Source organism: Scyliorhinus torazame, chromosome 11 (assembly GCF_047496885.1).
Source record: "Scyliorhinus torazame isolate Kashiwa2021f chromosome 11, sScyTor2.1, whole genome shotgun sequence".
NCBI lineage: Eukaryota > Metazoa > Chordata > Chondrichthyes > Carcharhiniformes > Scyliorhinidae > Scyliorhinus > Scyliorhinus torazame.
This window is the reverse complement of record NC_092717.1, coordinates 97,031,020-97,057,470: the sequence shown is the minus strand read 5'-3', so window position 1 is coordinate 97,057,470 and position 26,451 is coordinate 97,031,020. Positions and strand designations below refer to the sequence as shown.

The window sequence follows — 26,451 nt, the reverse complement described above, 5'->3', positions numbered from 1 at the left end:
TAACCCCATGGTTTGGGTTTCAAAGTGTGCTGTGCAATTGCAGTCTATGGCTGGCTCTTGCGGTGTAGATTGGCACTTTGCTCCGTGCTCGGAATCTTGCTTGATGGTTGTCTTGGCATTATCTGCTGACCTGTGTGCCACCGTCCAATCAGTGAGGGGTTGCCTAAAAGATGAGTTTGGGCAGGAATCTCGCTGAGCTCCCAGCCAGTCTGCATGATTCAGGGGAGAGTCAAAAGTAAGACAAGTGCAGCGACAGATTGAGACTGGAAAATGCACAGAAAGGAGAGTGAGCGATGCAGAGAAAATGTAAATAAATGCTGGGTAAAAATGATTTTGGAATGGAGAAAGAGAAAAAGGGCAGTGAAAGAGAAAGTGGAAGTTCACATTTGGGTGGCAAATGTTAGAAGTGCATTTGAAATTTTGAGAAAATGGGAAATGCAGCATGAGGCAGGGGAAAGAAAGGAAGAGAAAATGTAGAGGCACAGAGAGCAGGTGAGAAATTACAGGTGAAAGTGGGAATGAGAAAATGGAATTACAATGCATAGCGTAAATGGGGAGAGAAAACTGGGTGACAAAATGCTCAGGGAGAAGATAAAGTATCAGAGAGACTGATGCAGAAGATGAGAAAATAGGGGAGAAGCAGAAAGTGGAAATGGAAAGAAAGAGCAGGAAATGTGTAAATGTCAAGAGAAACTCGAATCATGCACTGAAAGATAAAACGAGAAGCCCGGGAAGAATGAAGGGAATGGTTAAATGATCGATATACAGGGGCAGGGTGAAAAGGCTGAGAAAATACTGAGAAAGGAAGCGAGAAAACAGAGAAGAAATTCAAAGAGGATATGTGAGAAAATGAGGGGAAAATACAGGGAAGGCACACAAAGGGTGATTGAAACTATGATCCGGAAGAAATTGGAGTCTTCAGTGTTAGGAACCAATGATATTCTGGGTGGAAGGAGAGAGGAAGGACAAGAATGGAAAAGGAGAAAATGAATAAAGAGGAAGTGAAGGAGAAAAAGAAATGGGGGGGGGGGGGGGGACAGAGGGTGAGGAATTAGGAAGAATAGAAAGTTGAGGGAAACATCAAAGGGAAGTAACAGATCCATAAAAGAGGAAAACTGAAAAGAGGAAATTGAGGCGATATTATGGTCTAAAGTGGGGAAAGAAAATTAAAATAAAATGCGAAGTTTTTTTTTTTGGGGGGTGAACATGAATAAAATAACGACAAGCCAGTGAGAATAGCAAGAGAGGGCGAAATGAACGGAATATAGCGTCACGGTCTAATTGTGGGCTCACTGAGAGTAAAACCTGGAGGAGATGGGAGCGTGGCAGAGGGGGGGGGGGGGGGGGGAATCTTGATAGCTAAAATATTTTTTGAAAGGTGAAAGGGAAGTCTCTGGAAACGAATATAATGAAGAGAGTCCGGGAGAAGGAAAGAAGAATATGAAAGAGATCAGAACAGAGTTTCAGGATCAAGGAAGTGAGGAGGTGGATAAAAAGGGAGGCTGCTGGTAAAACACACACACACACACACACACAAAAGAGTAGGAAAAAGGAAAAGAGGAAGAGTGTGAAAGATCAGAGCGGCAGCATTTCAGTCACCAAGTCAAGCGTTAAGGAGCGTGTACTTAAACATTTCCTAACCACTCAATTTTCATCGACCAACCACTGTATTTAGTATTCTCCCCTAGTCGGTACAAACACGCCTCACTAAGTACTTTAGAGGCAATTTCATCGATTTTCTTTAACAAATAAAAATAACGATTGTACAGCAACAGTTCGAATTTACATTGTCAGAATTTGATAGTCGCCATTTAGTGGAATTTTTTGAAGAAAAAATGGAGATCTGAAACAATAGTGTTGGGTTGACCTGGGCAAAGCAGGGATTAGTATGACCGAACACCGCAAATATACATCTGTTATATGTTTCCATTTCATCACAGGACATTGTTCAAAGATGTTTATAGTGAGTGTTCTCACTCTTATAGAATCCGAGGTACTAAAATGTCGTGGCAATAGTTTTTTTTAAAAAATTATACCAATTAAACCAGTGTACAAATTAAACTATGCAGTGTTTAGAAGAGGTTGCCATTCAATTGTGAATCCTTCTCATAAAAAAACGCACAAACGAAACAGGGGTGAAACAGTGCATTGTTTCCGCACACAATGCGAAATGGATCGTTTATTTATGTTTAATTTTGAAGCTTTTTAAGGATGCCAGACCTGTAAAAATCAGACATTTGAAACATTGGGATGTGAAACATTTAAATAGGTATATTTGTTCAAAACCAGATCGTAAATACATGCTTTAATTGCGAAGTTTATGATGGACACAAGTTAATTATACTCTCATGATCAATAGACTAAGTCAAGTATAATATGTTTCTTTTTCACATGAAATAACCCTTTTTTCGTTGTGGGAGTAAATGTTTGATTGTAAATGATATGTCACATTTAAGCGCTTTGATAGATTTCCGTTTATCGAATCGATCCAAGACTAGATCAATGGGCTAACGGTAGTGTTTTACATAGGGTACATCTAGTCCATATTACTCGATTATAAATTATTTAACGATTTGGTAGTGTGAGAATTTAATTTGTTTTCTTTCCAGAGCTCAGAAAATGTAAAGCATGGGCTGAGGTATTAACATGCTTAGAATACTTCACAGCGATAACCAAAAATATAGTGATATTAAAAGTAGAATGATCAATGTACTAATTTATATCTGCTGTGGAATTATCTGCGGTTAAGTGCAATCCTTTGGTCCCATGCAGAATCCGCTGGAAATATAGGCGTGAATTATTTGCGTTATAAAATATGATTGCGGAATATTAAATTAAACTCAGATATGTCCGCATTGAGAGAGGCAGCGCTCAGTCTCGAATTTATTTATCACATTTTTCTACTGGGCCTGCTGCGCTGGACACTTTGGGGATGACAACCTTTTAAATCCGTGGGTTTTTGCAAACGTTTTTAGTTCGTTTTAAATGAGTGTGTCCAGGAAAGAGGTGATCGATAAAATTCCTGAGGTAAAAAAAAATACTTTTTTCCTTCAAATGACCTGGTGTTGTCTATGCTTCTAGCAAAAGTTGAACAATGTGTGGTTTGATAATCTTACATTATCGAGTGTTCATTATTGCGCGTCTTGCGTGTTGAACGGTCTGACTTATCCAGGATAGAAAGTGAAAATTCTGTTGTTAAGTGATAGGAAATGGTGTATATATTTCTGTGTTTATAAACAATAGGCTGAACCCGGGAGGAGATGATGGTCAGCCTGCTGTCAAAGTGATGACCTTTTAAGCCCCAGAGGGCGCCAGGCGTGTTCATCGTATACATTTCCCGTCAACAGAGAGAGAGAAAAAAAGATCTGCCACATTGTGTGCAAAATAAATCCTTAAAATCAAATTACAAAGATCTATAGAATAAAGGATTGATAGAGCTGGAGATGAAATACAGGTAAATGCACGAACTACTTTTTAACTTGTTACAATTTGTATCTAAATCGAATCCTGAAATAACTGTCTAACACTTTGTGTAGATATATTTTAAATAACTGAGAAGCATGCGCTCTTTTCCAACTGAGTTAAAGATTTTAATCGTGGGCGATAATGTGGTGAAATTTAATAAGCGCGTTTTAGCCAGCGAAAATGGTTGAGATTTAAAAGGATTTGAAAAGTAAAACATCTAATGTAGAATAACCATTATTGCATTCATCAAAGTATTTCTTATTGCAAAAGTTTTGTTCCTGGGTCACGTTTTTCTCCCGTTTTTGTTTCATTAGAACAACAAAGTGTAGCAGGTTGAACTGTAACTTAAAGGCTAGATAAGTTTGTTGTTGGAAGTTCAAGCCGATCAATATGTATTTATCATTGAAATGGAAAATCGTTTTGGTTCGGTACAAAATTCTTAACTTTATCTACCAAGTGTAAGAAGATTGTTTTGTGTGTTGTCCATCGCTGATCAGCAACGTACGGTTTGTTAGCGTATTTTGAACAAGATACTGAGAGGTCCCCCCCCCAAAAAAAAAACCCAATAGTAATCACGGCGCCTTTGGCAAATAGCCCCCCGGGGGAAGTGAGGGTTATCGAGGTGTCTGGGGCTCGGGTCCCTAACATTTAAGCATTGCTGATGGGTTGGTGTGGAGCGATCAGAGAGTCTCACCGAGAGAGAGACGATGTGATAGACAAGGGGAGAGATCAAGAAGGCGAATTGAGGGCTACTGGCGGCCACCGTACACAGAGACCCTGATAGAGACTTCTCACGACATAGCAACATGGAAGAGAGGAATAGAATGCGAGAGAAATGGACACAGAAACATGTGGCACCACACTTGTACTCTCTCACCCAGCCTTATCATATCCTCTAACCCAACTCTGAATAAAGTGCCTTCGATTTTCCCCCAGATAAGTGGAGATCTCCTGATTCTCTCATAACGATTAACATCCTTAGTGTCTTATTCGATAGCGACTATTAAGGGTGAGGGACAGAGGAGAACAAAATAAAAGGTAGGGTTTGCCACAGCTGTTAAGACCTATCTGAAACAAAATCAGCCCCTGCGACAGCCACGCGTTATTTCAGTTTAAATACAATCAGGGTTATAGACACAAACATTAAAATAGAGGGAAATTGTCATTTAGATTCCTGTTGCAAAGTCACGTCAGTAGATCAGATATCAACACAATCAATATAGGTAGTGTTTCATTGAAAAGAAGCGATTAGCGTGAAAGCGACAAGGCTGACTTTTTGATTTTTTTTTTAACCTTATTCGGCTCTCGTGTTTATTTGCCCTCGTATTTTTTTTAAAGTTTTTGATTTGAATGACCTGATTCTATAAAAACAGCGAAACTATTATTTCAGATCGCCCGACACGAATTATTTTCGACACATTTTTTCTGAAAAATGATTCATTTGGTCGCGCGGGGGGGGGGGGGGGGGGCGTTGCGGGGGGGGGGGAGGGAGCTCCCGTTTTTAGGCAAGAAGCTCGAATTTCTTTTTGTTGCGAGTTGATGACTTTTCGCCTTACTTCCAACTTGCTAAAACGCGTCTAATTATATCTACACAGCGGTTACACGCAGGGGGACACATACTTTTAACAAAAAAAACTGACTCCACGCTGTATACAGTCCGGATCCTTCCAGAGGTCGGACGGAGACCTTTGTATGTGATGTGACTTTTTTTGTTGTTGTTTCGTTTTGGTAAATCCGCTTTCTGGAGTCTGTCTCCCGGTGTGTGTTCATCGCTCCAGTGCTGTTTCTCTCTCTCTCTTGTGTTAAATCAGAGGTAGATTGTTAAAGCCCCTAATGTGTGTGTGTGTGTGTGTGTCTTTGTGTAGAGATATGAACGTGAGAGCTGTCTTGTCCTGGGTGTGTTTGGGTATCTATGTCCCTGTGTGTGTGTGTGTTTATCGCTGCAGTACTGTTTCGCTCTCTCTCTTGTGTTAAATCAGAGGTAGATTGTTAAAGCCCCTAATGTGTGCGTCTTTGTGTAGAGATATGAGAGTGAGAGTTGTGTTGTCCTGAGTGTGTTTGGGTATCTGTGTCCCTATGTGTCTGTGATTATCGCTCCAGTGCTGTTTCTCCCTCTCTCTCTCCCGTGTTAAATCAGAGGTAGATTGTTAATGCTCCTAATGTGTGTGTGTGTGTCTTTGTGCAGAGATATGAGAGTGAGAGCTGTGTTGTCCTGGGTGTGTTTGGGTATCTGTGTCCCTGTGTGCGTCTCTCTCTCTCCCTCCCCCCCCCCCCCCCCCCCCCCTCCTCCTCTCTCTGACTGGCTGTGTGTCTGAGGCGCTGCTCTGGGTCAGCCTTGGGACCTTCTCCATTAGCGGCCACCGTGGCTTCAACTTCAAAGCGTCAAGTCCAATCTTTTGAATGTTGATCACCTCACTAATTACACCTTCCCGTCGTGCATCGGTAATGAAGACACATGCGCACTCAACTTAATCAGCCATTTTTTACAGGGCAAAATAATTAGCAGAATAAAGATATATCGGATTTTCATTTCCAGTTTCCCTTTTCCGTTTGCGGTCGCAAGCCGGCGAGAGAGTGCTCACACAGCCGGGCCCAAAGGACCGCTTCACGTCCGCGCGCCTGTTGGCCAGGGATCTTTTTTTTTTCTTTTTTTTTCCCCTCAAAAAAAACCAATCGTGAGGGGGGGGGGGAGGGGGGGGCGGCCAGTGGATGTGACAATAATTAATGTCATTATAACAAAAAAAATAAAGAAGAAGAGGCGGCTGCGAGGGAAAATAGTAAGTTGCACTTTATTAAGCGGTAAGCCAGTATTATCTCGGTGGCACAATGAGCTGCGTTATCGATTCGCACTCTTTCTCGTGACTGGATTTTCTTTCTTTCTCTCGCCAAAAACATTTTTAAAAGGGGGCAAAAAAAGAGGAAAACAGGTCTGTCTCTCAACGCGGTTGACTTCGAGGAGGTTTTTTTTTTCTTCTTTTTTTCCTGGAGAGATCGGGTACCTGGTGTTTACAGGAGAGCGATCGTGTGACTTTTAGGACATGTAGATACACATCAGGGAGAGATCGAGCTGTCAGATTGCCTCGCCTCCCAGTGAAAATACTTGCAGGCACAACTTGCTCATTCTTTTGGGGGTCTCAGATGGAGGAGTTTCTGCTCGGAGAGACACACACACACACAGACACAGAAAGGGGGAAGCTAGCGACGCTCTCCAAGCGCCCGCACTTTTCTGTCTTCCAGCGCTGAAACTGTTCACTTTCCTCCTGCCCTCTTTCCAATGAAAGGCGACTCCCAGTTGCAATTCTAACAACCATCCAGTTAGATTTTTAAAAAACAATTTCTTTGTACCAAAAAGTTGCCTTTTTTTTCATAAAACCAAAGGCTATCTCCGACCTTTAGTGCCCCCCTCCCCCCTCACTTTACTAAAATAATCCTTCTCGTTTTTAACATTCTTTTCGCGAGGATCCGAGCCCCAACTTTAAACACCATTTAGTTCGCTGTCTTCTTTTGTTGCTGTTTTTTTTTACCTGGCAGTGTGTGGGGCCGAGCTGCTGGAAGGCTGAGGGAGCAGGCAGCGAGCTCGGCCGGAGTGCAAACTCATACATCAGCCTGGGCAAGAAGGCAAGCGGCAGCAGCAGGTTGTGTGTTTATTGCAGGGTGATGCTCCCAGGGTGATCAGACCTCATGGTGATGATGATGAACTTGAAGGCAGACACGCTCCCCTGGTCTCTGGATGAACCTGTGTGTGTGTCCAGTCTCTGGCTCTATGAGTGTTCAGTCTCTTGCTGTCTGTGTGTGTCTCCAGTCTCTTGCTCTGTGTGTGTGTCCAGTCTCTGGCTCTATGTGTGTGTATGTGTGTGTCTAGTCCTTGCTCGATGTGTCGGTGTGTGTCCAGTCTCTTGCTCTATGTATGTGTCCAGTCTCTTGCTCTATGTGTGTATATGTCCAGTCTCTTTCTCTCCGTGTGTGTCCAGTCTCTGTGTGCCTGTCTGTGTCTCCAGTCTCTTGCTCTATATATGTGTGTGTGTGTTTGCTTCCATAAGCAACCGTTGCTCTTTCTGCCAAAAGCCGAGCTAAAACTCTTCGCCCCCAATTCGTATCGCACATTATTATCCGTTCCGACTCATCCCCGTGTCTCCCTGTCTTTCCTAACACCACACGGAGCTCCAGACAGCCATATCCGCGCCTCAACTCGCGTCGCCCTAATTCCGCTGTGTTCTGTATTTTTGATTATTATTGAAGCTTGTATATAGTAGCCCTGCCTTTTCGTTCGGGGGCAGACTTCTGCGATTGGGACACGACAGTGACACGGGGATCGATCGTTTAAACTCAGAGCAAAGGCTGGGTATGTAACGCACTCTCTCCCCTTCATCACTGCAGCAGCAACTGTCGACACAAACCTCCAGATATCCGACACCAACCTCCAGATATCCGACACCAAACCTTGGGTTAAAAATAGTTAAGATTCAGAAAAAGGCATGGGAACGTCGCGTGAAAACCATTCATTTCCAAGTTCCCGGAGATTGTGTTTTCCCATTTTGGATACGAAAGGACTCAATTGTCTAAAACCGTCACCATCAGAAATAAATACTTTCACTTTTTTTACATCCTATCTACAAAGGTCCAAAAGAAAACAAAATACATACAATGCGGCTTAGACGGGCGAGTTGACTTGCGATATAATATTTAATGTACTTCTGAAAGATACATCCAAAGACCTTTGCAGTGGCTGTAAATACATATCTATATAAACACACATGGATTATGTCTATGAACACAGGGACACATTTAGCGACAGAGGTATTTAGTGACAATGGTTTTTGTCTTCCACCTTTTTTCTCTGGGAGAACGACACCCGGGTTATACTTCAGTAATCGAGCGGTGCCAAATGCTAACATTTTACATTCGCTGTATCCAAGAGAAGCACTTTGGTCGACACAATAATAACCTTTTTGTTGGTCCTAATATTATTTAGTCAATGGCCCTAATAAAATATTTGAGGCTGTAACAATAGTTGTAAATACAGTAGGTTAACTTATTAAACGTTGTTCAGTTTGAAATGATTAAGAATGAGATTTGTATAGATTATTATCATGCAGTACTCTCATTGACGTTTGCCATGTTCCATCCACAATTAAATTAGAACCTTATCCGCTCAGATTGTGCAGTTAAGCGTTTTTAAAAATGGTGCAAGAAACGTGTTTTTATGCAATCATTTCCTTTAATTTTGTATTGATATTCTTTAAAAACCTGATGTTGCAAAATGGCTAATCAAATAAGAGGGGCTGGGTGAATCAGTTCATATATTCTGTAATATTCTCTTGGCACTTTAACCATAAGCTAAAACTTACACAGTGAAATTAGATTATCCACAATAACAATATTATAGCCTGCACTGGATGGAAGCAGAACTGAGGTGGCTTTGTTGATTGCAAGGGTTTAATGTTGCATTTCAGAATCTGATGTGGTTTAGCCTCCCTTCCATTAACTGGAAAAACCCCTGAGGTTTTACAATTATTTCTTAAAGATAATACATTTAACATGGAATTGGTAGGCAGAGGAAAACTCATAAAGGCAAGAAGGAAAGCCCTTAATAACTCTTGAGATTCAGACATGTTCAGCTGTAAGATTGGTTCTGACTTCACCGAGGGTCGACAATGTGTCATTTCCATGAAGCCAAATTGCCCTCACCCTATATGATATTAATGTGCAAATCAATATTTCAGGGATTAAATTTCCCTTCTTCATTTTTTATGGTTTCTACCTCAATAAGTCTCAAGTCTATTAGAAGAGGCTTAGTGATTTAAAATCCTTCACTGCAGAACATTTTTTTTGTGGCCTTTTCCCCCTTTCTCTTTCTTTTCCATAGCTTGGAACACGGAAGGTATCCCAAGGAATCTGGCAATCTCCATTAATATGTGGCCCTGTTGTGAATTTGACATGTGATAAGATAGAGGCCTGAGGTTCATAATATTGGTTACTACCTAAAATATTATGTTAATCAATTGTCACTATGTTAGGAGTAAATAATTATACTTTGATTTTAATAGTGGAAGACAAATTGTTTGTTGATGACTCAAAACAATTTTCAACAGATTTTAAGATACAATCCTGCACAGTGGGGTAACGTTTAAAAAAACGACTGACAACAAAAGTTAACTGCCCTGACATAAACATTTTAAATTCAATCACCAGCAGCATAATTGGTTGCCACACGCTACTTTGTTTGCTTCGAAGTGATGTATTCTTCACTTCAATATTTTCACTTAGATTTCCCACTCAAAATCCATTTTTATGTTTGTGTAAATTCTCACCAGGAATTTGCTGCTGACGTGCAAGTGACGCCATCAAACTTATTAAGAGTTAGCTTAGCAGTATATCTGCTCGTCACTATTATTTGTCAGATCTATAAATAGCATGAATATATTTAGTGGGGCTGGGCTTTAATATTTCCATCACCAAGTGAAGATTTGGTGATGGTTTATTGGCAGGTAAAAGCTCGCAACATATCAAGGCTACTGTCATGTCAGGTGACAGTGCTGTCAATTTTAAAACATTTTTTCCACATATTGAAGCAGTCAGCAATTGCTGGTGTTAGCGTTAGTGAAGAAAAGTTTTGTAAAGGCAAAAACATAGGTTAACATGTAACTTTGGGATCAAGATAGTTTTTAAACAAACATGTTACCCTGCGGCAATTAAAATTCTTAAAGACTCTTGAGTCAGGCATTATTTACCAGTCCAGAGTGTTACATGCAATAACTATCTAAAATAACAAAACTGAAGCCAAAATTTAAAAAAATACACATATTTCAGATTTTAACCTAAAAACTCCATTATATTTATTGTACATGATTTTGTAGATGTGGTCTGTGTGTATGTACTTGTGTGTAAATCTGAGGAGACCCTTTCTTCATTGCAGTTCACAGGATGTACACTGGTATTGGAAAATTGTTACTGTTTCACTGAAGTAGTCGTATTCCCACTGCCATTGCTGAATGTGTTAGGGCTCAAATCAGGAATCAGTGTCAATTTCAAGTGTGTGTGTGTCTCTCTCTCTCTCTCTTTTCTCCTCCCTCCCACTCTCCTCTCTATTTGAGCCACACAATCGAAAGGAAACATGCAGTCAAGGTTTTATATCAGAATGTGGGAAAATAGTAAAAGCGAGGTTATTTTTACGATTATAACCATCTGGATGAAGTTCAGATGCAGCTGCAACAATTTTCATACACTGCAGAACATGTTTTCCATTCAGTGTAAAATGTTCCTTCCTAAAAATGTGGAGCAGACTCGGTCAATTTAGTCTGCGAAAAGAAATGCATATGAGAAAGGACAAAGGCTCCTTAATCCATGCAAGCTGTCTATTTTGCCAAAAATTCCTTTCCCTTTCGCTTTGAAAAGTTATATTTATTTCACATGTGCTGCTATTGTGAATGTGTGACTTTAAATTTACTTTGTCCCATAGATTCAATATAAAAAACTCTTCATGGGGATTTTTTCATCCTCATCAACAGCACAAGTATTTCCATATACAGCTAGCTGATGCCAATAATAGCATAAAAAACAGATATTTTATATAACTATGTATGAGTTTTCCAATGATTTTTTTTGTGGGGGGCGTTATTTTGTATTGTACAATCCACAAATGGAAATGTGACTGGTTGAATCATTGTGCTGTGAGTAATTGGTGTGAGTTAATTATTGTGCTACATTAGTTGACAGAACTGAAGCTGTGATTTGAAGTCAGAAATGCTTGGTAGAGTTCACATACCCACAATATCAACAACTTTTGTGGGTGGAAAGATAAGAAACTAGCAGTAGGATTAATGTATTATGTGTAGGGCCCTTCTGTTTGAGCCTCAGGGCTGTGTAACACAACATTTCTTTCCTGGTTAGAATCTCTTTTAGGGTTAAAAACTTGAATGGAGTTCAAGTTAAACAGCACCCAGGGAAAGTTCATGCGAATATGTACAACTTTCATGTAATTAGTACTTAATTATATTAACATATGCAAATTGTCAATTTAGAGGCTTGTTGAGCTGGCAGAGATCAGTCGAGCACAATTGCATTATTGTCCTGGAGAAAATAATGAATTTTGAGCTGAGTAGAGGAAACACATAACTAGCTTTCTAATTTAACTCATACCATGGTAAAATTTCATTAGTCACCATGGTAACTGGGTTAATTGTGCTGACTAATGTTCAGGGCTGCGGAGTGACTTAAAAGAAAGCCTTGTTTGCCTAATCTACCTTACAACGACACTTGTTTGTACATGTTTCCTTTGTATAGGAATTTGCATATGCAAACGAATAGTTTCTCTGTCTCATTTGTCATGGTTCTTCATTACCCATGAAGAGGACATTGTTACTTAGCTTTTACTGAGTGTCCTAAGACAGCACAGTGTCAAACAGTCCAGCTACATTCTTTCATAATTTGTTTCTGATTAATAGACCAGTTTCAGGTTCATTCTATTCAGACCTTAGCAAGGAAAGGTCAGTTCTGTTGCTGAAAAGGGTTTCCGCAGTAACTAAAGCTGTTTTTCTTTGGCCAATTAAATCACAGCCTAAAAGCAAGTGTAGCTTTGCATTGTGGAAATACCTTCACTAATAATCTCTCTCGGTTCCGATAACAGAATATGAAAAAAGAGATTCTGCTGTTCCAGAATTAATCCTGTTTTTTGACAGAAACGTAAACTGATATAATTGCTTTTCAGTTGGAGAAATGGAGGTTTATACAAGTGTGAAAGCATCGGAAAAGGATTCGCATTTTTTTGCATAATGAAAAGTACTGTTGAATGGCAGGCTGAATGGTTGACTGAATGACTAAGATGAAAGGAAGATGAAAATGCAGGCTCTTCTTCCTCCCCGCCCCCCCCCCCCCCCCCCAACCCCCTCCCCCTTCCCTCCAAATGCTCAGCTCACTCTAAAGATGTATTTGTCCAAGACTTGAGAAAACAAGCATAGTCTCATATTTCAGCAGCTTTATGGAATTCCCTTGGATTCTCTCCTCTTGTGAAGTAATATGTATGATAATGGTGCAGCTTGGGGCTGTTAAAAAAGGTTTGTATACAGGAGAGCTAGAAGAACAGGCATGTCACAAACCAAATATTGACCACCAGTGTCAAGGATGTTCAATTATTTTCTTTTGGTAAAGATTTTCCCCCAATAAAAGTTAGAAGCAGTGTTCTATAGATATATAACATTGACAAATAAATTTCATTGTGGGGGAAAAAAATCGCCATTTTATTATGCTGTATTTAGTTTGTTTTAACTGTGATTAAAACTTTGTTGGAAATACTATTTGAAGAAAATATTTTTTTATCGGTGAACAGCTGCCAAAGTGATAAGTGAATCTTTACTTTATTATCATTCTGAAAGTGAAAATACCACAGGTGTATATTTGATAAGATAAAGTGAGATATTTATCCCTTCTTTAAATAATTATTTATCCTATGTATACTTTTGAACGATTTCACATGGGTTTAGGTTGTAATAAGTAACAGTTTCAGGCCCCAGACGAGTGTAGACATAGACTGTCAGCTGTTGACCCCTATTGTTTGCTGCCAGTTCACAAAACTTCTATATGCACATACTTGTCATTTGAATAAAGGTCTTGTCAATTTTTAATGTGAAATTACTTAAACTGTAAAAGCTAGAGGGCACTTGCAATACCATAAACTGAAATCACAGCAACTGTATATTGGTACTTAATTTGCGTATGACTATTTTACCAAGAAAAATGTGTTATATTCTGTTTCTCTAAAGATTGGCATATTTTATAATTGTGTTAAACACATTTAATAAACTGTCATGTGCTGTAATTGGCACATTTCCAGTCCCTGCAGAATTGAATGACAGGCAGGTTAGTAGCTGGTTACAATTTGCCTGTGTTCTCGTAGTACAGAGGAGGAATAGCTAAACGACTCTAAATTACAAAAATAATAATTGTAATGATGTTGAAGTAATCCAGTGAGGCTATTGGATGGACTGTACAAATGCAGTTGTTACAAAGTATGAGTGAAACCACTGTGTGAAAGAGGTGGATTGATTCACGTAGCAACTCACTCTGACAAGATTATTCAGTTTTATTTTTAATCACAAAATAGCTTTCAACAATCGAGATGTCTCTTCCTTATCATAGAATTGACAGTGCAGAAGGAGGCCATTTGGCCCATCGAGTCTGCGCCGGCTCTTGGAAAGAGCACCCTACCCAAGGTCCACACTTCCACCCTATCCCCATAACCCAGTAACCCCACCCAACACTAAGGGCAATTTTGGACACTAAGGGCAATTTAGCTTGGCCAATCCACCTGACCTGCACATCTTTGGACTGTGGGAGGAAACCGGAGCACCCGGAGGAAACCCACGCACACACGTGGAGAACATGCAGACTCCGCACAGACAGTGACCCAAGCCGGGAATCGAACCTGGGACCCTGGAGCTGTAAAGCAATTGTGCTAACCACAATGCTACCGCGCTACCTAGCTATGTTAGGTGCTTTCCTTTTTTTTCAAATTAGCTACACCATATCTAAAAAAGTACAATCTACAAGCTTTGGAATTACTCTGGTTAAAGTATAGGAGGAGATTGGATACGCCAAGTTTTTCACTTATGCTTTAATTACATTTTGCTGGCATGCAAAGCAATTCAGTGTATTTTACTACACTGACAGGAATAGAATTCATCTGTGATAAAACTTGAAATGTACAGCTAATACTGATATATACTCAGCTTCTATAGGAAAGATCCTGCAGCCTGTCCACTGGGCCATCCAATACTATACTGTATTTTCTTGTGGAAGGAACTACATAAATCATATTGGCAAATACTCAGTTTAAAAAAAATGAGAAGTCTGATTTATGTTTGTTTTAGCAGAGATAATCATTCTAAACCATTTTGCAACATTTAGCCACAACATAATCAACACTAAAAAGAGGACACTAACACTGCTAAATGAAAAAGCAGAATAGGCTCCTTGATTTAGCAATAAACATATTAATTAATTGGATTTAACATCATACTAATATAGTTAGAAATAAACAAAGCAGAACAACACCACACAACCATAAAGTATTTTTTGTTTTTTTAATTATGAATTTGGCAGGAGTATGTGACTGCATGGACAATATATAATGGTTGTGCAACCTACCATATTGAAACTAGCTTGCTATCAGCTGTCATAGAATTGAGAGCGATCATTATAGATAAGCTTTTCTCTTAATTGAAATGCACATATTTCTAAACACTTTTGCTATAATGTTGAAAATGAATAGCTATACTAATGCCATCTTCTGTTGCATAAGACTCAAATTGTGTCCATGATTAAGCCTACAATAGGACATCAATAATTATAGGAATTATGTGTTTTTAAAATATTTAATCACTCCTTTCTTTAAGAAGCAAGTTACTCCCAGACCATCTAAAGTATAGATGCATTCTAGTTAGAAATGCCTCCTCAATTGACATGCGGTGTATGCCTTTTAATGAGAATAAGCTTTTATGGGAGCACTTAGTACCAATTTATTATTTGCTTAATAGAAACAATTTAAAGTCTGAGATAGGTGAGGCTTGCTGCAGCCATACAATGTTACTGTTAAGAAATGTCCACCTGTGATCCAGAAATATCTGCACCTCTTGGAAAGAATAGGGATTAGCTGTGCGCATGCTGACATCTATGATCTGTTTAATCTGTTTAAAGAGAGCGGGTAAATGGAGTTGAAATCAGCCATGATTGAATGGTGGAGTGGACTCGATGGGCCGAATGGCCTTACTTCCACTCCTATGTCTTATGGTCTTAATGTAAAAGGGAAAACGATGGGTGAAAGCAAATGCAGGGAAAAACAGCATGTCTTACAGGTACCTTTGGGCAAAGCAGTTCTCAAAGTAAGATCAAAAATGCTGTCACAGAACACACACTTTATATATGACATAATATATACAATGTGTGCATATTTTTCTTAGATCATAGAAAGCTTTAAGAGGTTGCATGAGATTATAGAAATTAATTTATACCATATAATGCTTTATCTACAGCATTTAAATAATTAGTATGAAATGGTTTTGTGAGATATTACAGCTACATGCTGCAGAGAATTGCTTTGAACCTGCAGTGCAGAAAAAGATTATTCGGCCCAACTGGTTTATGGTGATATGAAAACACAAAGTGCTGGAAAAACGCAGTAGATCTGGCAGCATCTGTGGAGAGAGAAACAAGAGTTAATGTTTTGGCTGCTTAAGAACTCCAAAGAAGTGATAGTCCATCTGTGCCACTGCTTATTCTCTGCAGAAGTCTTCTCCCAATCTAATCAATGCTTCCAACATCTCTTTTTAACTTCTCCATCATGTCTGCAGCAAGCCTTTGCTTTAATGAGTCTGTGCTATTTGCTTCAACTACTCCATGTGACAGTGAGTTCCACATTTTCACTACTCTCTCTGTGTAAAGAAACTCCTTCTAAAATCTTTATTTGATCTGTTAGTGGCTTCCTTGTATTCATGGTCTTTTTATTAGTTATGTCAATTCAATAATCATTTCACAATCTTTATATCTTAATATTAATATTGCTTGGGTATACAAAAATATAGTTTAAAAACACTAACAAAGAATCGCTTAAGTAACAAAAGTCTTTACATGACTGTCTCTGTGGCTGACTGAACCTCTAAAGTTTAAAAGGGATTTCCCATTGTTCTTTGTGGCAGTTGTAGATTTTACATGGAGGTAGCTTCTTTTGACAGATGAACATGAGCAGCAGGTTTTCAATTTGTACACCCTCTGCATGAAGAGATGGCAGCAATTATCTGACACATTATAAAGGACGCACATTTAGTTAGGGCAGACATGTAGGTTTTTAAGTTGTATGAAAGCAGGGTAGAGATGTCCCTTTGCTGAAATGAAGCAAGTTGCAAAGCTGGAACCTTTAAGCTCTGCCAAGTGTTGTTGGTCATACAGGTCTGTTTAAGTGCTTGCTGTCAACAGGCAAATCACAGGGAGCACTTTCTCTGGCTCACCTCCGATTAATTCATGAACTGGGCTTCATGCATCAGCCTACTTTGTCCTTGGCCCAATAAGAGGGGACAGGTGCCAATAAGAACATCACCTGAAGAGCTGCTTTCGGAGTCCCAAAATGTAGAACGCACTCCAGAGAGGAGGAAGGTGACTCCATCTCTGAAGTTTTATCCTGTAGCAGATACTGTTGATACCTTTATTCAAAATGAATGAATTAGGACAAAATGATTGCAGATTTCTTTCACCTTTACATTACGATGTGAATAAATAAAGCAATGTGTCATGGGTTTCAATCAGAAAGCTCTTCAATCTGTATCTTGCAAGTCACTTAATTGGCATTTGTTATGCAAATAGTGGCAATAACATTAAAGTTGTATTGGTCAAAGGGGTGTGTGCAGTATTCAGCAAAATGTACAGTAATACAAGGACAGTGTATTTCTACCACTGATCCCCCCCCCCAACCAAAACAAAACAGAGCAGAAAGGATACACAACAGACAGATATCTGGCACAGTGTTTGCAGCAGGGCAGAGGTTGAGTACAGTTACTGAAATCCCTTGAGAAGCACTTACTAAGTAGCCTTCTCATATCCTGCCTGATCTACAAAGCAAGAGCCTAAGCAGCTATTCCATGTATGTGCAAGTATTATTAGCCAATGAAGGATTCTTTAAAAAAAAAAGCAAAGCAACCTCAAAATCATCTTGGAAAATGTTGAGAAGGGATCTAATAGGCTGGAATCTACTTTCACATGAGCAAAATGCACTGATAGAAGCTAATGATTTAGTTGTGCATAAAGTAGTCGTCTTGTGCAATCTGAGCACAGTCATGAGATCATTTGTCATGGATGAAGTGAAAGTGTCAGGACCAATGAGTCTGTGAGTGCCAAAGGGGGCAAAAGGGCTTTAGAAGATACTTTGGTACAGTGCTAGGGACACAACACAAATGGGACTCTGGGGAAATGTAGGGTTAATAAACTTATTGTGTGCATCCTCTGGATGGTAGAAATTGATAAAATGTGATACTAAGGATAAAGATGGGGCTGTGATACCTTAGCAGTGCAAATAAATTAAGTAGAAAGAACGTATTTTAAGGCTGTTGAGCATTTGAGGTGGGAATCAGGCTTCATTTCTCTTGGATTTTGTAATGGCTTTTAAAAAGATAATTTATAAAGAATAATTGTCGCCATAGCTTCAGTGGCCAAATAACAATCTAGTCCACTGAAATGGTTAAACAAGAAGTACCTAGTGCATTTAGCAGAAATACCAGGTCCTGAGTGTAAGATTATAACATATATATTGTGTCACAGTGTTGTGAGTTATTGTTCCTTTTATTAAACTGAGCTGAAATAGTTTAGTTTGATAAAAATAAATAGACCTACTTCAGCGCAGCCAGAAAAACAACTGTCTTATCTCGATGTGTTCTGAGCACAAGTTTATAATCAAAGCAATACAAATGCATTTTTAAATTGTTAATATGAAAATATCACCTTGATTGGCCTTTTTCTCCCCCAGGTGAGGAACCTGGGCATTGGGCACAGTTTCAGAAAATGTCAAACTGGAGTTCAAATAGCACCAGTCTAATTTCTCTGAAATACTTGAATTCTCAGTTAAATTTGACATCAGAATTTCTTATACTTATGCATGAAGAGGCTCGTCTAACATTTGTTAATTTGTGGAAATGATTGCAGCTTCATAAAAATTGAGAACCTCAAATAATCATTTCTTTCCTATCTTCATATGCTTCTCGTGACTCCCTTTTATTTTTCTGGTTATTCCTATTTAAAATTAGTCAGACATCAAAGTTTTGAGTCTTTCTCTGCCACACAATTATTATTCCATTTCATTATATTATTGCTTTGTTAATTACTGCCAGCAATTGTCTGTTTGCACTAAACCCTGAAACCTAATCAACATCTTGATTTAGGTAGTGTCTTGTGGTAAACTTTAATTAACTCTTATTACATTGAAGAAGTCTTCAGCTGCTGTACTAACTAATCATTTACCTTCATTATAGTCTGACAGCCCGACTTGTTAATGGCTCTAATAGAACCGGCACTCATTGAATAAACCTGCAGAGTTTACTGCATTCATTTTACTTGGTGCAGAATTACGCTGCTGTTAAAATAATCAGCTGGAGCTAGTCAATTGTGTCACCCTGTTTATCTTGACTGACATATGTTACTTTTGTAAATAGAATTACCTTCCTAATCTTACCCTCCAGCGAACTATTCGAAAAAGGTTTAGAAATAATAGCTTATGACACTTTATATCAATAAAACATAACTTTAATGAAATCACTAATAACATTTTATTATGGAATAATATACAATGAGGCGGTCGGGTTATACTGGTTCCATTCTGTTAGCTATGCGTGCAATGTGGGGCTAGTTTGCAGTTTACTATTGTTGCTCCTAACTGTCAGAGAGGAAGTGTAGCGAGTTGAATTAATAATTGTTGTCCATTTCGAGAAGAGCCTCTTCGGAAGGTAGTACATTTTCCATTATTGTGTATTTCAGCTGACCAGTCAAGACACTGCCGGTTAGTGTGATGTTACAATAGCGGGTTTTCACTTCTATTGGGCGTCGTGTACCTTAAAGAAACGGCTATGCTGAGCTATTTTATAAATATACTTTTTAAAAAATCTGTGTAACACCAGTTGGCCATTTTGCAGTGGCTGGAGCAGCGTTTTATTTAAAGGTTTTGATTGTAAGGCATCAGGATGGTACAATAAAAGAAAATGAGCCCCATCAAAAGTGTGTTTGAAAGGTGCCAAAAGATGGGAACAGAATTATCTACAGATACATCATGGCCCGGCGATAATAAAACGAAGTCACCTTACACTATGGCTCGTGGAGGTTCAATTTCCGTGGAGTTTCCTCTCCCTTCAGCGAAATCCAGGGGATTCTGCCAATCTCTCGTCTAAAGTTAAGGCGAGAGACCAGGACAAGCCCCAAACTGAGATTCCAAGTGACCGGCTTTAGCCAGCAAGTCGCTGAGGCGTAAGGAAATAGACGAGGAAGATGTTGGATTCCGTGCTTGTGGTCTGTGTAGAGTTAGCTGGCGTAGCAGTCGAAGCTGTGACACAACAAGGCTTTACGCCTTGGGTTAGAGCTCAGGAGTAAATCAGCCGGGGTTCCTGTTTTTAACCAGGTTTCAATCTGTCTTGCTGGAATTGGCATGTGTGGATATTGGATGAGGGCAGTGTCGGGTTCAACTGTGCAATTCCATGTGCGCAAATAGCATGCTGAACCTTACAGCAAAACTTGCAGAGATAACAGCAACTTTGGGGGGAAATAGTAGCAGAGGGTGACTGGAATGAGGGGAAGGGAGACATAATCTTCAAGGGCTGGGGAGAAAGTCAGCGACAAACAATAAGGTTGTCCCTTGAAAAGATGAAAACCAGATTAAATCAGTAAATGATTTGTACAAAGTGTTTAGACGTATTTGAAAATTTCTTTTGAAATTTAATTATGATATGCGATCGATTAGTAAGTATGAACATTTGCTACTTCGGTTTTTTTAAAATATACACCGCACATTTCATTCAGACTGCTACAGGGCCAAAAAAAACCCGAGCAAATTTATAAAGACTAGTTTGCAGTATTTGTAATGCTGCGACTATTTTTAAAAAATGTCTTTTTCATGCTCCTTTTCACACGCCCTTTTTAAATTTAGGAATGATGAGAATATATTTTCAGAAGATTGCTCTAAAGGTACAATTGCAGGAAGAAATCTCTCCTGAATAATGGACTGTTTTTCCTGGTTATTAAACTCGTTCAGGTCTAACATTCCTGTTATACTTATCTTTTTTTAACTAGATCTGAGGCTTAAACATTGCTAATAGCTTTGGAATGCTCACTGGGATACCTGGTCTGTGATTACATTTTATGAAGATAATTACAGTAGAACTAGCCTTGAAGCAGAATCTGCTGCAGAACAACTTTTGAACTAGGTGGCAATAGGAAGAGCCATCACTGCACAGAAATGACCTGATAATTATATCAGAATCTGTTCTGAACATAAATAACTGAGTGAAAATGTCAAAACCTGTAGCAACTGGAAAACTTAGCAGAAATTAGAAGCATGGGTACAGCAGTTTTCATCAATTATTGCTCACATTATCCTTTAAACCATCCAAATGGCCTCTATGCATTTATGAAGAGTTGAGGTAAAATTACAGATTCTGAGTAATGAGCCTTAAATAAACATGGTGCAATAATTGTTTATTCATAGTGCAGATTAATGCAACGGATCTTTGCTCCTGACTTGCAAGGATTTGGGGTTAGGCTGTATATGTGAAGCTGGACTGTTAACTCTACATTAAATCCTGATCAGGAGCATTTTTTTCTGGAAGGGGAAGGAGAATTATGTTATCAACAGACTGGCGCTTGTAAAATCAGCTGCAATTTACATAACCTTTGAGTACTTTCATATTGTATATACTTTGCATTACAATACAAGATGTGATTGACTTGTAGATTAATATTTATTTAGCACAGGGAAATCAAAGGGATTAAGCGGTCATCATTTAAAATCTAATCCTTCTTTGCATGGACGAAACAAAGGGAGGGTGATTAATGTACATGAGGCTTATAGGGGCACAATGAAATTATTTTGTTTCATCTATAACCACTTCTGATTAAAACAATAGTACTGTAGTTCCAAATGTAAGGCAGACTTGCATTGGTGATACCTCTTGATTTTTGATTTCTACATGTCAGATGTTCAACTTGCTTGAAATCATCTTTACTGCATCCTCTGAGGCTTCATGCAGAGCATCATACTCTGATGCTTCAATACCATGAACTTCTTTGAGTAACATTAATAGGATTGTTCAGTGGAGTCAGAGCATTTAATAGTACAAGAGGAGGAAGATAAAAAGGAAACTAGGAAATTATATATTAAACAGGTTTTTAAATTGTTAGACTGACCATGTTATTGCGGACTGAAAATCTATCTTTGTGCAGATTGAGGACGCTTACTCCAGAATTACTACTTCATTACAGGTTGCAAAAGAATGACTGCCAACATAAATTGTTGAAGAGATACATTGGAGCTTTGTTGAGGAAATATTGGGGCATAAGGAATAAGAGCAGGAGTAGGCCATGCAGCCCCTCAAGCCTGCTCTGCCATTTAATAATATAGCTGATCCTTGACCGCAACTCCATTTTCCCAACTGACCCCTATATCCTTTGATTTGGTTAGAGTCCAAAAATCTATCAATTTCAGCCTTGAATCTACTTGAGTACCCACAGCCTTTAAGCTAGAGAATTCTAAAAATTCACAAAACCTGAGTGAAGAAATTTCTCATAATTTCTGTCGTGAGTCTATGTACAACCTGACTGTGAAGTTAATGTGAGTGCTAGAACAATTATAATTGCAGTTTGCTCTATTTTGTTACAAATAACAGTGATTGTGTTTGCTATAAGAATGAAGGATGTTTTGCTCGGGCAGCATTGACCTATCAGATACTGAGCTTTACATACATGGGGGAGCATCAGTAAGGATGCAAGTAAGGTCACATAACAGGAGGTATGTAATGGCAAAGCATTGTGGCATGACCTATCATTATAAAAGGGTGTGGGAGGACCTTGTTCATTGGGGCTAAGTACAGTATTCAAAAAAAGTCTTTATTACGCATACTTGTAAGACTTTCTTTAAAGTAGCTAGCTTTGTGGAGAAATGTAGTATTTAGTTCACATTTATATTCTTTACAATATGATACAAACAATAAAGTGTCAGCCAGCTAATATTACTTTTCACATACAAAATAAGGCTGTGATTATACAGAAATCCAGAGAAACTGTCATGCTGAGGCTGTATACCACAGGATCCCTACAGTGCAGAAGGAGGCTATTCAGCCCATCAAGCATGCACCGACTCTCCAAAAGAGTACTCTATCTTAGCCGCACCTAACCTTCCCTCACCCCATCCCAGTAACCCCACCTAATCTTTTGGACACTAAGGGACAATTTAGCATGGCCAATCCACCTAACCTGCATATCTTTGGATATACATCCTATGTTGTCTGATTAGTGCTTAAAAAAAAATCTGCTTTGATAAATTATGTCAGCATTCATGAACAAGATTAAAAATAAAGGCAAACTTTGGCTAGCCAGGTAACGTAACACACACAAACATCTCCTTTATTTATCTATTTATTTATGGTTATTTATCTTTGGAACTTTCAAGTCAATTCCCATTTAATTTCCTCACCTCTTCCAGGACAGATGTATATTTTGTTTCAGTCTTCTATTCAAACTTAATTACCTCTCTGCCTTTGTAGTGACTTGGATGGAAAGTTTTTTGCCAAGTCAAAAGAGGTCGTCACACATTCTTTTGCAGTTCTCTTCATTAATTCATCCTTGCAGGAGCACTTTCTATCGTGCTGGGAAGGTAGAAGGGTGTAATAGAAGAGCCCTGAAACATCAGCAGGAAGCTCTAAGCTGGTTAATGCAGTATAATTGTCTGGACATAGACTGGCCTTTGTTTGTGCGGTTCACTTCGAATCAGCTGTAATTAACTCCAGAGTGTTTCCAGATTGCCAGCAAAAAAAATTACAGCTTTTCTGTTTTAAATTGGAGAGGTCACAAAGACATTAGCTATGCAGATTGGTTTACTTTGATTTGTCCCTTTCTTATAAGTGAAGGGTTGTGTAGTTTCTAAAAACTGTTTTCAGTTATTGTAATTTTACATAAATTTGGGGGTTTTAGTGCCCAAAAATCATCTTATCATGTGTTTTTTTTCACCAAGCAAATACTTTTTAAACCCGGTGTTAGTCAAAATGAAACCAGTTAACAACAACATTTTGATATGACAGTAACATAACAACCTTGTTACAATATAATTTTATTTGCGCAAGTGTGCAACAGGGCTATATCACCAACAAACAGTATCAGATAAAGAGTAACAAAGTACATGAGGCTGTGAGTTTCTTCTGAGTAACTTTAAATGTTCTGAAAGATGGCCAATACACTGAGGCGATAAAGGAACATTTGCTCGGCTAAAGATTAGTTCATAATTGTTGGCCGGAGCCACATTACTTGAGCTAGGAAACCTGAAGTAATCTAACATAATTATTGCCTTTTTGTGCAATATATAGTACCTGCATTTAAGGCTTATCAAGGACAAGTACAGTAAAAAGAATGTTTAATTTTACACAATCCATGGCTTGAAAAGCATCTACCACACCCTGCTACTACGTACCACAGCTTCTACTCATGGATTCAAGGAGGTATAGCGTAGTATAGGTTGCAAATATATTTAAAATTATTGCATAATGTGCAAGAAAACTGTCAAAGATTCAAATCAAAAGTTTATTTCATCAATTTTTTGTTTGTTTTTGTATTTGAATAAAATAGTACTAAATCTAAATGGATTTAGTAAGTAGAGGGGCACTTGGTGCCTGTATAATCCTGCTTTGATGGATTTTTCATCAGTCGTTTGTATGTGGCAACAAATAAACAAGTATAATTACACTTGTGAAGGTCCATTCAATCCTTTGTCAGGATTAGATATATGTGCAGTTTTCGCACTGATCCTCTCCTTTGTCTTTGCCTAACTCAGTATGACATATTGATAGAGGATTTGGTGTGGAGAAAAAGGCCACTGCAGAGACAGTGATGACCTTTAGAAAACTTGATATAATTCTGGTATAATTGTATTTGTTTTTAAGAGAGTTATGTAAGTTCTAACTTTGTGTGGGTTGAACTAGTGTTTTATGTGGACAGCTTTTAACCTGCCTCGAACACTGCAAATAAAGAATTCAACTTGAAAAGGAGAACTAAACAGCAGATGGAAAAACAAAAGAGCCAAGAACCCTATTGGTCTTTTTTTTTTCTCAGCACTTAACAGTGTGGCAAACCTAGCATTCCTTTGCCATTATTCGCTCCTCTTGATCAGATCACGTTCTTTTTAATCACTTCTCAAAACACTGTCTCACTGGAGCGGAGAAGAAGGCTGGGACAATCTCAATTAAAAAACAGAGGTATAATTGGCATTTGTGATTCTAGTTCTTTGTTCCAATGGGAACTGAACATTCATTCAGTGCAGAGGCATTGCCCTATTGTTTAACATGTACACTTTTTGTCAGTTAATCTTAGTGTAGGAGTATTGATTATTTTGTTCGTAGCCATTCAACCTGTATTTGCTGAAGGAGGAAAAGAGAAGTTAGCAATTCAATCCGATATAAAACTCTGTTGTTTGTATTTAAAATGTTGATTTTGTACAAACAACAATAAACCGAATAGACATGTACCAAGAGAAAATTGTTCCATAGCTTTAGGATCATAGCTTAACATAAAATAGTTTGCAAAAAAACCAAAACATTTATCTAAATTATTGGAAAATATGTTGTAGATATTTGCAAAACACCAAAGCATGCTTGTTAAAGCTTTTAGATGTTAAAGCTTTCTTATGTAGCGTCTGAAGGAGAACTGAGGGCTTTGATTTGGTTTGTCTGCGAAAACCATGTATGTCCAAACAGCAGGTATCGGGATCAGTGTTCAGATGTATATAGCATATTTTATAATTTATCAGTTTATAATGATTCACTGTGTATTGCCCAGAAGGATGGAGATATTCCCCACAGAGTCATTTAGTGCTTGAAGTGTTGAGAAATGCCGCATTACAAATCACAATCTGCTGTATTTCGTCTTGCTTCATCATTGCAGATTTCCCTCTTCTATAATTGTCTTAATTGAATTGTTTTATCTGTGTGCTTATATAATGTTTTTAATATATACTGCATTGCATCTTTCTGGTGCTATAGGTAGAACCATTTACAAAGTGGTGAAGACATGTCATTTATCAATGTCTGATTTTTCAGATGATGAAATGAAATGGGAGTCCTCTACATAGTACCACATGTTTCAAGCTTATTTCCGGTGTAAATTATTCAGTGTTGGTGGATATTGGTGTATGTACACTATGTGCTAACAAGAGTAGATAGTCAAGTCTGGGCCTGTCTGCTCAACAAATAAAAGTATCGTAAGGCTGATTTGTGCTGGAAATGGCAAGAGAATACACCACAGCTCATTTTATATTTGTCCAGAGTTACTGAATGTGAATTAAAATTAGCCCTGTTATAGTTGTGAACTCCTGGGTGTACTCTGGGTATTCAAAGCTGCCTGGTGTGTTCTGTTGCCACGTCTTATGACTGTTAGGAGTACAAAACTATAGCCTAATTTCCGATGCAAATATTGTTGGTGTTAAATTGACAAATGCAGAGGTAAATGTGCCTGTGTGAACTAATTAGAAAATTATTAGTTTTTCATGGTCTTTGTGTTGAGGCTCATTTCAGAGATGCTTTTTTTTTAACGCTGCATGCAAGCCATGAGCATAATTAACCTGGAGCTCATCAATGATTAAAATTACATGCTAAGCTTTATGATATTCAATTCAGAGGCAATTAGACTGTCATTTTAGCCCATCTCAGACCGCAAAACTAATTTTAATTCATTTTCAATCTGTGTAAATCTTCTGATGTCTCTTAAACTGATCGTTTCCCTCTTTGACTTAGCTGAAGAGATTAGATTTGATTAGAGCAAAAAATTTAAGCAGCTATTCTTCAATACTTAATAGCAGAGTGCATCCCCCAAGCCTTATTTAGTCAGAAGTTGTTTTAAATTAATCCCCTAAATTGCTGCATACTCGGGCATTATGCATACAACACAGAATGCTCTCTGCTCTCCAAGTGTTCAACAGCAGTGAGCATTTTTTATTCACAATTATGTAGTGTGAAATTATGTTATCTTACTGACACTGCACACATGGCAATTTTCTTAATTTTGAGAACCTTACTATATAGGCCCCTGAAGGTGTACAGTGAGCTGTCTTTTCTCTTGCTCAAAGCCTTTGTTATGCATTGAAAGTGAGCACTGAAGTGGCTGACCACCCTGCTGTTGTGTATAGTGCCATCATTCTGTAAACTGAGAGATCTGCAAGGACCAGAGATACTCCGGATCTATGCAAGTCATTAATACAGTAGTTGC

The 26,451-nt window shown here is 38.5% G+C and overlaps 1 protein-coding gene across 6 annotated transcripts in view; it reads left to right on the top strand.

The window, feature by feature from the left end:
• The first annotated feature begins 2,912 nt into the window (after positions 1 to 2,912).
• The window catches only part of zfhx4 (zinc finger homeobox 4), a 349,013-nt gene continuing 325,474 nt past the window's right edge, over positions 2,913 to 26,451 (top strand). For 2 of the 6 annotated variants that reach the window (XM_072467526.1, XM_072467525.1), the window contains exon 1: positions 5,888 to 6,242. The gene's annotated coding sequence lies outside the window, so the exon portion shown is untranslated. Of the gene's footprint in view, positions 3,028 to 3,292; positions 3,455 to 5,887; positions 6,243 to 7,697; positions 7,808 to 26,451 lie in introns of those variants that run through there. The other 4 variants (XM_072467522.1, XM_072467521.1, XM_072467520.1 and 1 more) reach the window with 4 other exon arrangements.